The sequence below is a fragment of the Rattus rattus genome, chromosome 2 (assembly GCF_011064425.1).
Source record: "Rattus rattus isolate New Zealand chromosome 2, Rrattus_CSIRO_v1, whole genome shotgun sequence".
NCBI lineage: Eukaryota > Metazoa > Chordata > Mammalia > Rodentia > Muridae > Rattus > Rattus rattus.
In genome coordinates this window covers 223,055,376-223,067,435 of record NC_046155.1, presented here as the reverse complement: position 1 = coordinate 223,067,435, position 12,060 = coordinate 223,055,376, and the positions used below count along the sequence as shown (strand labels likewise).

General features: G+C 41.6%; 1 protein-coding gene across 1 annotated transcript in view; it reads left to right on the top strand.

Moving 5' to 3' along the window:
• Hivep2 (HIVEP zinc finger 2) overlaps nt 1–12,060 on the top strand; it is a 197,575-nt gene that overhangs the window by 162,513 nt on the left and 23,002 nt on the right. The window contains exon 4 of the mRNA XM_032894967.1: nt 11,683–11,727. The gene's annotated coding sequence lies outside the window, so the exon portion shown is untranslated. The remainder of the gene's footprint in view (nt 1–11,682; nt 11,728–12,060) is intronic.

The following is a 12,060-nucleotide window of genomic DNA, read 5'->3' as shown; positions in this document are numbered from 1 at the left end:
GCGTAAATGTGTGTACATATGTATTCCTAAATCTAACCTGCTTAGTCTGTATGATATTACAAATATGTATGTTTTCAGGGATGACCTTTTGGTATTGGATAACCAGGGAGTCAGCTCTTCTCAGTGTTCCTTGGTTGCCTTGTGGGGCTCCCCTGTCTGTTTTTGCAAGTGTATTGGTGCTGTCCTTGCTCAGCTCATGTTTAGGCAGTCATGTTGGTGAGACTTTATGGGCGTGGTTTCTGACGTTACCAGGAGACAGTCTCCCAGCAAATTCCCTGATCCTCTGGTCCTTATCCGCCCTTCTTCCACGATGTTCCCTGAGCCTTAGATGTGGGAGTTTTCTTCTCTGGGTATATCCCTTCCACAAGCCTGCATTTGGATGGGCCGTAGTTTCCTGTAATGGTGTCCACCTGTTTCAAAGAGAAGTTTCCTTGGTTGGGGATGAGGACACATACTTATCTGTGGGTCTAATGACAAATATTTAGAAAGTAGCTAAAGGTTATGCTGGCTCAGTGAAGTGGTGGCTGTGTTTCTCCTCCAGGATCCGTGACTCATTAGCCCTGCGTAGTTCACTGGGTTTCTGTGACCCAGAGATTTTTAAACAACGTTCATCAGCACCCTTTCTGGCAAACCAGTATTTATTAAAAGTGATTTTGTCACCTGGTGATTTTATATGTCTAATAATATAAAAGTAAAGTTTTTTTTAATGACATTCTTTTCGCTTTCATTGTAACAACCATGTGTCACATAAACTATCTGTTTCTAGGAAATGGAAGCTTGTAAACCAGCAGTTTGGGGGAAATATTTTCCTTTTATTTTGAGGGAGAAGCCAAGCTTTAAAAGCTCACTTAAAATTAATGGGAAAATTAATTTTCCAAGAGGGTTTAACTGGGTCTTCATTTTAATGGTGAAAATAATTGCCTAGCTTGTAAGACCATAACTGATGGCCTGTCTGGGCAAACTCATTCCAATCAATTCTGTGATGTTCATGTTAATATCATTGGAATCTCTGCTTTAAGATCACGGTGATGCCTGGGAAGGTCCTACAAAGTCAGAGCATAACAATGTCACTAAGGTTTGTTGATTTTTCAAGAGAAGACCAAACTTGCAATAAGTCAGGTTAAGTCAGTCAGTTGTACATCTGTTAGATCCATTTTCCTCCTCTCGGTGCGAACCGGTCTTCCTGGGTGAAAGAGGAGCTGTAATCTGAAACTTCAGAGTTAAGGATGTGGGGTGAGAAGAATATGTCCCGATTCCCATAGTCATCGTACAGCCAGAAGTGAGAGCATTTCCCTGGTCTCAGCTTGCCAGCCATTCAGAGTATGCCTGGTCTGTGGAAGTGGCTGGGGTTTGCTGTGATCAATTGAGAGTTGAGCTCTCTCCATCCCTTTCTTACCTCTTCCTGTAGTGACTGTTGCGTGGCCAGTCATGGGTATTAGTGAAAACTGCACAAAGTTGTTGCCTAAAACTGTCTGTTGTTATCTGTGGCATCTTGGCCCATTTATGTCTTGGATGACTTTTTGAATGCAAAAGAGCTCACTGATTTGTTCCCCCTTTTTTTTCTGAGAAACGCCATGGGTTTTGCATGTTTGTCTGGTTTTTCCTTTCGTATAATAAGCTCCAATTACTAAGGGGCTTTATCTTCCCCTTTTAAAAAAAACAAAAAACTTTTAGTAGTAATGAAAAGGAAACTTCAAGTAAATAAAAAAATCACACCCCCATGATGCAATTCAATGAAATGTTGTACAATTACAATAGGCATTCCAGACAGAAGCCGTGGGGCTTCACATTAAACTTTACACTCTGGTCTCTTTTTTTTTTTTCCAGAGCTGGGGATCGAACCCAGGGCCTTGCGCTTGCTAGGCAACGCTCTACCACTGAGCTAAATCCCCAACCCTACACTCTGGTCTCAAATATATTCTATGCACTCCCCCCAAACCCCATGCTCAAAAATCCAGAATGGACTTAGAAGTGGAAAAACAATTGACTTTACAGCCTCTTACGTAACTCAGGTTCATCATCTGGACTCAGTTTCTTCCTTGTTGCATGTATTAGCCTTTCTTGTTCTCCATTCTTCATGTGGTACTGTACCGGCCTGTGTATATGCTCACATTTATACAGATAGTGTTGTGTACATGATATTTCTCTCATGTGAGAGAAAAGAAGGGTTTCCTTCTTTCTGAGACTGTGTGACCATCCATGTTTCTTTTTTAATTAATTCCATTTTTTTTGAAGAGGTGATATTTGCGGATGGCGGTATTTTATTTTATTCGCTTTCATCTTTGGCTTTTAGACATTGTCACCATCCCTCTAACGGCAAGCAGCCTTGTCCTGTTCCTTGTCTTTGATGACATTCCCAGGTTAGAGAGGAGCTTGACGGCTGTCGTTTGGAGTGTTCACAGCCGGTTGATTTGCGGCAAGGAGAGCCAAGTTTAAAACAGAAAATAAACGCAGCATTTGCTTAATAATGTGCCGTTTGCTGCAGTGGGATCTTATCGGGCCACCCACGCTCATCTGCTTGCTGACGTGGCTTCTGCCTCAATGGCAGAAGCTATTTTTTGTGCCTTTTGTGTCTTTAGAGGAACCAAGTGGGCCTGCCTGCTTGCAATGATTCATATCTTAAAGTGCACAGGGTGTCCCAAAGTCCTACTTCAGGGGTGCAGTGAGGTGATGAGGGCTAGGGAGGTGGGGTGACAGCCCTTGAAATCCTTGTAAGAATCTGGTTCAGGGACAAGGCACGGACCTGACTGTTAGGTCGTGGTTCTTCAGTTCTTTCGGTAAAAGTTTTGCAAACATCATGCCCCACTACAGACCAATGTGTTGTTGCTGTCTTAAATAATAAATATGCAGTGTCCCTCTGTGGGCATGGCTGTCATTTGTTAATATGGTGTTTTACTGTGTAGCCCAGACTGACTTAGAATTTGCTTATCATCTCGCCTCAGCTTCCTGAGTTCTGGGATTGCAGGCAGGCAACACCACAGAAAGATGTATAATAAATAGTATTTTTGGCCTCTTATGCATAGAGCCAAACCATCTCAGATGGTTAATTATATACTTGGGTTAAGGAATGTGATCTTCTTTGATTTCTTTAGATTTAGATAAATATTAAAGTACAATGAAGTCCGTTTCTTCATTACTTGGTAGCATCTATGAAGGGGCTCTAGTTTTTTCTTTTTCTCTTATTCTTTTTTTAAAATCTCCTTCTTAGTTTTGGATTCCTAGTTCAGAAATTTAATTTTAGCACAGAACGTAGCAGCTGAGAAATGAACTTTTATGAGGCTGTCTGAGCATTTGAAGTTACCTGCCGGCTCTTGGTAGGAGCTTTGTGGGGAATCTCTGAAGCTGGGAGACAGAGAGGCAGCCTGGACTTGCAGGGCCCCCGCTTCTACATCTGGTGCATTTGATTTGATTTGATTCACTTTTGCGCCTTTCGTGCACATATGTGTGCACTTGCTCATGCATGCTTACACACGCATGCACATGGAGGCGGGCATTGAGTATTCTTCCTTAGGCACCGTCCACTTTAGTTTTTGAGACAGTCTTTCCCTGGCTGGGACTCACCAAGTATTCTAGGATAGTGAGCCCTGGAATCTGCCCAGCCCTGGCTCCCCAGCGCTGAGATTGCAAGTGTGGACCTCTTTGGGTGTGGGAATCCCACTCATGTCCTCAGGCTGGCGAAGCAAGCACGTTATCAACTGAGCTGTCTCCCCGGCCCCACTACATCCAGTTGTAACTATAGAATTGTTTTAAATTGCTTCTGCTTCGTTACAAGGGATTCCCCTTTAATGCAGGTATTCATTCAAAGATTTGCATTATGTTAAAAGAGTTTTTTTTTAAATCAAAGTAATGCCTTTTGAGAGATATAATCGCAAATCTTATTTTTTGAGAGCTGGCAGCCTCTGTGGGTGAAATATAAGCCTGCCTATTAAGTTAACTGTCAGCACTAGCAGCTGACATTGAGTTCCTGTTCATCCTTCAGATTCTCAGAAGTTGCCTCTGAGCTTTGGTGGAGAGAGTTGGGAAGCAGAGACATGGTGATGCAGTTTACTGATATGAGGATAAGAGGTTAATAACTAAAGTTCACTATTCTTTCCTTTTCCGTGTGTATTTGAAGAGCAGTTTGGACCTGCAGTGAACGCAGACATAAACACCCTCAACCTGACAGGTGTATTCCATTTAGAGAGAAGCGTGTTGTACCGCTGTTGTTTCTTTTGATTTCTACGATAAGCTCACTTTAATTGTAACTTTCTCAATGGGGAGAATCTCATTTGGGAGTACTTTTTTCCTCTGGCATAGTTTATTTCCATATAAAGTTCTTAGTAGTCCCAACCCTTATAAGAATAGCTTTTGCAGTGCGATTGGGGAAAGAGGTCACTGGAAAAAATGATATCACAACTGTCTGAGGTTCTAAAAATCTTAGGCTTGGACGTTAAAAGTGCCATGCTAGAATCAAAGTAAGTCACACGCCTCGACTACATCTGCAGTGCTGGCAGCACGACTGCCCGCTTGGGAGAACACGTCTGTTTCCTCCACACTCTTACAGGTCAAGTTCGACTGCAAGCAGGTCGGACTACGGGGCTGCCATTCATGACTCGAGTTTCACAGAAGTTCTCCCAAGTTGTCTGGCAGGGTTCCAGAAGATACACAGTTCTCTCCTCCTATTGGCAACTTAGCCATTTTAGGAAAGAAGAAAGGTTTTGTGGAGATTTTTACTAAAAGAAACATTTTTCGCATAGCTCATCTTTGAGGAAAGTGCCATTCCAAAACAATCTCAAGGAAATCTGTGTTTATCTGAACATCTGCACTGGCCTCCATTTTTTGAGAGGTCCCTTACCTCCTGGTACTTTTTGACCTAGCTTTTTCTGAGCAGTAATTCATCAATCGTATCATAGTGGTGGTGGTGACACCTACATTTACAAGTCGTGATCCTGTGCGTGTGTGTGCATGTGCGCATGCGTGTTGTCTGCTCTCTAAAACAGCCTGTAGACCAGGCTGCCCTAAGTAGCAAACATTGACCTTAAACTGCTGACCCTTCAGGTCCCCCCCAACCCCCAAGGGCCAGAATTACAGCTGAAGGACACTGTCAATGCCTGAGCTCATTTGTTTCTTAAAATATTCAGTGAATGCAGCACAGCAATGGGAAAGTCTGTATGCATGGTTTGTAAGCACAGTGCCATGCAGTTCTCCAAAACAATAAGAACAGCAAGCCACAGCTGAGGAGCCATCTTGACTTTAAGAAATGTCTCGCTGGTAAATTGGAAGCAAAGAGGCTGAGCTTGTCGCCCGCTGTCATTTTACTACTTAGGATGTGATAATCTAGCAATGGTCACTTAACATTTGCTACCACTCAAGTGAGGATTAATTTCCCGAGGTAAACTTTTTGTTTTCTGAGATAATGCTCTTCCCAGCCAAAAAAGAGACACAGTAGGGCAGGTCTCCATCGCTGAGCCAGGTCAGCCCACCTGTCTGGCTCCTCTCTTTCATGCTGTGGCCCTTTGCTTCCGCTTTCTCTACACACACACACACACACACACACACACACACACACACACACACACACACTCACACACACACACCCACATTCACACACACACACACACACTCACACACACACACACACACTCACACACACACACACACTCACACACACACACACACATACACACACAAACTCTTACACACACTCATACACACACTCACACACACACATACACACACACACACTCATACACACATACACACTCACACTCATACACACTCACACACACAAACACACTCACACACACACACACACCCTCACCCCCACACACACACACCACCACACCACACACACCACACACACACACACACACACACTCACCACCACACACACACCACACACACACACACACACACACACACACACACACACACTCATACACACTCACACACACTCAGACACACACACACACACCACACACCACACACACACACACACACACACACACACACAAACAGACACACCACACACACACAGGCACCCTGTCACAGCCACCCAGAATAGAATACCTTTTTCCATACAACCATCCTCTGAAAAGTGTCCCTGCCCAACAGGATGGTGCCTGTCTTTTCTGATGCAGAGAGACCTTTTGGCTGTCACCCCACCCACAGGAACCCCTAAACCCATATGCTCTGAATTTTGTCCTCAGCGCACTGAAGCACTGGGGAAAATTAAAATTTGAATGTGAGACTGTGCTTGGAATATTGAGTCCTTTGTTGGCAGTAAGTGCCAAAAATTGACTTTGTGTGGGGGTTGGTTACCATAAAAAGAAATCCCAGTGAATAAAATGATAAGTAGCTGTTTTCTTTTCATATAAGAATTGCTCTGTTATTGAATTTTTTGGCATATTAATTGATTGGGGAGAGCTAGTATTTACATTCAACATGCTTTTTGAAAATATGATAAATGGACATACATGATCATAAAGGAATAATATAGCTGTAAGTAACCAGGTTTATAGAACTTCATGGCTTTTAAGCAGACCAATATCAAGAAAGTTCAACTTAAATCCTAAACTACGCAATGGTACGTTTGAAATAATATCCAGTCCCATGATACTTTCCTAGACTCAACAATTCATTTGATGTGAGTTTTCTATTATACTTTCCTCCCTAATATACTCTAATAAAATGTCTTCCCATTTATGACCATTATCCTACATTTTAGTAATGAAAAACAAGCCAAAGGATTTGTTTCCTTTGGAAAATTAAACCTCTTAGTAAAAATATCAAATAACAAAAAAGACGTGTCTTCGTCACATGCCGGATTTAACTTTGAAAGTCTTGTGTTTTTTTAGAGTGACTTCCTTTCCTTGGCATAGTGAAGGAAAAGAGCACAAACTATTGAGCATACCCAGAGCCTGCCTTGGGTGTAAAGAAACACACACACACACACACACACACACACACACACACACACACACACACACAGTCAATGGCCAGTACTTCCTATCATGTTTACTTTCTCAGCCAAGAAAAGTGACTCGAGTCGAGCGGGTCACATGTCCCTTCGTGTCTGTAGTATTTTTCAGTGTGATCCGGAAATTCCCTAAAGGACTCAGCACATTTTGCCCTTTCCCACCTACCTTTCCTGTCTCAGAAAGTTCCAGTGATTTATGACTATCAGTGAGTTTGAGGACTCCCCAAAAATAGTGCCTGAAAGAGTATGTTTAAAATCATATGTAAAAGGTTCATACGGAATGGAACTTACTCCTGATTCCATCGGTGTGTGTGTGTGTGTGTGTGTGTGTGTGTGTGTGTGTGTGTGTGTGTGTAACATGACCAGCCAAGCAAGCAAGCACTCTTAGCCTACTGAGTTATCTCGCCCTACCTCGCCCTATCTCGCCTTGAACATTTCACTGGCTCCAGAAGACCGACTCTGCCTTTGGGTGAATGTGGATCAGACCATCCTTGAACTGAGAGGGTCCACACAGGTCTTCCTGAAGGACCTGGGAGTAGGAAGGAAGTTCTGGGAGATCGTGTTCCTGGATTAAAAAGTGGAGCATCACAAGGAGCTTATCCAAAAGTCTGCTTTGGAATTGTATATGGCCTTTCCCTCCTTGTTCTGAAGTCTATTTTCAGAATGGGCTTGTTCTTTGATAGGAGTTTTATTTGGTTGGTCTATGTTGTGTTTTGTCCTCAGCAAGGATGAACGGTATGTGTCTAGTCACTGGTATAATGGTTTTAATTGAGTGCTGTAGAATGTAATGGTAGCTGTCTGATTTAGAATGATAACTATCTCATTGTCAAATGAAAACATGAGTACATTATAGTCTTTCTTTTCAAGAAATTCTGTCCTTACCTCACTTGAAGTTTCTGCTATAGCAAAATTACATATTCTGTGTCATCCCAAGAATGGGAAGTGATAAATGTTAATTTTCACTTCTGAGGTTCATATTTTCCTTTAAAGTAATGATCGTTAAAGAACAAAGGAAAGCAATTTGTCTTGAAGGTTTCTCATACTCTCCTAAGGAACTGTCTAAGTCCTGGTTAGAACACTATTTAAATTATGGAGTTATTCCTTAAGAAGCCACAAAGAAAAGTGTCCACTTTCTTTATCTCCAACCTGGAAAGCTGAGGTATTTTCTTCTAGAGCCTTTCGAAACTTGAGGATTTTAAGGAAGCGAAATTTTGGGGCTAGGTGAAAATGCTTGGAGAAAAACAGTGAAAAGAGAGGATTTTTAAAGTTTTGTTAAGACGTTAGAGTGTGCAGATGACCATGGCTAGTGTTCAGAGGTCAGCCAAGCCAGATTCCAGTCCCCATGCTCAGTCTCCTGATCTCTTCCTCTATAGCCTCTACGGGTCATGAACACCAAGTGAGATAACGTACGTACGGCCTTTTGTGTTGGTGTAAAACAAATGCATCGTGAGTGATAGCTGGTGTAGGTTGAATCTTCCTCACCTGAAGTGCTCAGGACCAGTCCAACAGTCTTAGCTGTGTTTGAAATTCTAGAATATTTGAACATATATATATATATATTTTTTTTTCTAGCTCTATATCTAACCATATCTATTTATATCTATTACATACACATGTATATATATATATATGTGTGTGTGTGTGTATATATTCAGACAGATATCTGGAAGTTGAAGTGTAATTTTATTTACACTTCACACATACATTGAATATAATATAGTATAGCTTGAAGATAATGTTTATAGTACTTTGGTGGAACTCATCAGGTATGGATAGCCCCCCTGGGCATCACGTTGATTCTCAGAGGCTTCATCTTTCAGGGTGTTTTGAATTTTAGATTCTTTTCCAAGGGAAGTTCTAACAATATTCACATCCGGGCTGTAGTCATAGACCAGTATAAATATAAAATAGTAAACCTGGGAAGTAAATAGAAAATCATACCAAGCTCTGAATCCCAATTGAGGATGAGCGTGTTTCTCTATGAGTCACAGTCAAATTCTATCTCCATCTTAGAGGGTGATACTTGTTTCTAGAAGTCCCAAACAGGCTGTGTCTACAGCAATCTTAAATCTTGAACTGTAAACAGAATTTTACCAGTGTAAGCGCAGTGCCATGGGCTTTTGTTAGTCTCATGCCTAGAATTGATCGGAATAAATTCCCAATGATAAATCTTAAGGCCATCACTTTTCTTTCAAATTAGCAACATCTCCACGAGGAGACAAAGTTCCAGTCAGGGTCAAACTTCCCGAAAAATCAAAGTTAATATGCTTGTGGTTTAGTTTCAGTACTCATGACTTAAAGTTCTAGCTGTCATAACTACTACTGGAAGTTCCATTTTGCTACAAACATCTGGCTCCGTTTCAACAACTCTACTATTATTAAAAGATGTGGGAGGTCTGGAGAAACGGATCAGTGGCAAAAGACCTTGCTACACAACCATGAGGACCTCACAACCACGGTCCTCAGAACCACATAGAAAAGTTAGGCATGACGGCATGTGCTCACAATCCCAGTGCTGACAAGCCAGAGTCAGTCTGATCAGCCCAAAGTACTTGGAAAGATCTAGGACAGTGAGAGACCCTGTCTCAAAAGAACAAAAACACAGGCAAACAAGCAGACAGCATCAGAAGACTGACACCTGAGGTTGTAGCCTGCACATACATGCAGAGCACAACACCCACACAGCACTTCAGCATCCATGCATACGCAACACATACACTCACACATACAACACAGCACCTCTGAATTCGTCTGCTTTCAACTCTTTATTTATTTATTGTTTTTGTTTGTTTGTTTATTTGTTTTTTGAGACAGGGTTTCTCTGTATGGCCCTAGCTGTCCCAGAACTTGCTCTGTAGACCAGGCTGGCCTCCAACTCAGGCCTGCCTGCCTCTGCCTACCGAGTGCTGGGATTAAAAACGTGGGCCCCCATTGTCGGCTCCCATCAATTTTTATTAAAGTGGGTTATACTATGCATACTCAAGGGCAGGAAGCTTTCCCCGCACTTAATTTCTGTCTCCTGAGCAAGTCTTTGTGTCAGTGCCTGCATTGCTTCTTCATGGGTCTGTTTCCTCTGTGAGCCATATTTTACTAGTCCACATACACGTTTCTTTGTGCACTTGTCCAGATACATCCTCGAGGGTCACCTTTCAGCAAAGGGATTTTCAGACACATGCCAGCTGTTTTGTTTCAGTAAGCTACCACCCAGGCTATCTTGGAGACACCACCACTTACATCCCATTGCTAAGATTTGTCTCAGGATCCACTGGGTCCCACATTAATGACCCCTTGATGGGAGTGCAGGATTCATTTAAATTCTCAACAGTGACCAAGGTGTTGGTCCCTTCTCCTGAGCTGAGCTGGCCACCCTCTTCTGAGGGACTCCCTCACTCTTCTGTTATGCAAATATTGTGAAAGTAAACAATCCATTTAAATATTTAAATCCTAGATACTGTTTTTAACACTACTATTATCAAATTAGTTAATTAATCATTTAAAAATCTAAAAGCTTTGCTACACACTCACACACACACACACACACTCACACACACATGTCTTAGGAAATATAACAGTCACTATTTAAAACTTTAACTAGGTTTAAGTTACATAAAACAAAATTCATTCAATTACAGGGTCACCATGCAATATGCTTAACATTGTGTAGTTTGAATTTAGCTCAAAGTCATTTTTCACGTGTTAATAGTGGTCAGTATTCTTTTCCCTATATCATGGTGCACATTTTTCTCCTTACCCCCTTAAAACCCAGTGACCACAGTCTCCCCCTACCCTCCCAAGTCTGTAGTATGTTCCAGTCTAACCTCACTTTCCATGAGACCGTTTTAGATTCCACAAAGGAGCGTTATATGGTCTATGTCTTTACATCCCTCTCTCTCTCATTTCACTTCCTGTAATCTTCTTCAGGTACATGAGAGTTGTTGCCAACGATGAAATTCCATCTCCTGTGTGTACATGTTTGTGTGCGAGTGTACATGTGTGTGCAGATGCCATTCACTCCTGGCTGACAAGCTCTTTTCCAAGTGAGCCTTCACAATAGTGCCCCCTCCACCGCCATTTTTCCATCCTTTTTAAAGCAAAATCATATCACAGTGCGTGTGTTTCTGTGTAAATTCTAGAATTGTATTTTCCTGTGCCTGTGAAGAATGCCTGTTGGCTTTTTGATGGATTGCATCAAAAACAGATTATTTTGGGTAATAAAGCCATACAACGATATTTCTTCTTACTACCCAGGGAGCTGGGTGGCCTTTCCAAGTTCTTGTATATTCTTATCTGCCTTTTTCATCAGTGTCTTATAATTTCTATGATACAGATCTTTCAGCTCTTTGGTTAAATATATTCTTTTGTAGTTGTTGTTGTTGTTGAAGCTATTGCAAATGGGATGACTTTCTTAAATTTTATTTCAAATATTTTGTTACAGGAGGATGCCTACTCTAACTATTCTAAAATTTCTTGTCTTCGAACAAAATCTCTCACATCCCTCAGCCTCTAAACATGTGCAGTAAAGGACGCAATGGCTCAGCTCTTACTCCTCTGGCTGTGGTTCACTCAGCATAAGCCGTAGCGCTAGGATAGCGCGATCTAAAATACAATGCATGGAGCATTGTAACTTTTCTCCTCAGTGAAATGAATGTTAGACTTTCTGTGTTTGTTTAACAGTGCTATCCTTTGGAGTGGCTTGTTCCTAATGGCCTTTGTTTTGTTCGCAGGAAGTGTCAGAACAATCATGCCCATGAGAACTCTCAACTGTTCAGGTAATCTCTCCATGTTTAAATGGCCCTTTACACTGTCTCCAAAGCAAGCCTCGCTTTCCAGGAAACGAAGGAAGCTTCAGGACAGTACTGTCAGAACACATCAATCGGATCTCTCCAGAGTCCTTTGATGATCTTTGTGTCTTCTGTATTGGAGCTTTGGATCTAGCTCTGCTGATTGCTGGTCCGAAACTATAAACATACCCATGTGTTGTATTAACATATTATATTAAATTCCATTTAGGTGTGTTTTATTACATATGCATTATATAGAATTGATTATATCTATTATTTACATTTTACATCCTATATTATTACAAAGGATTCTTATGGCAT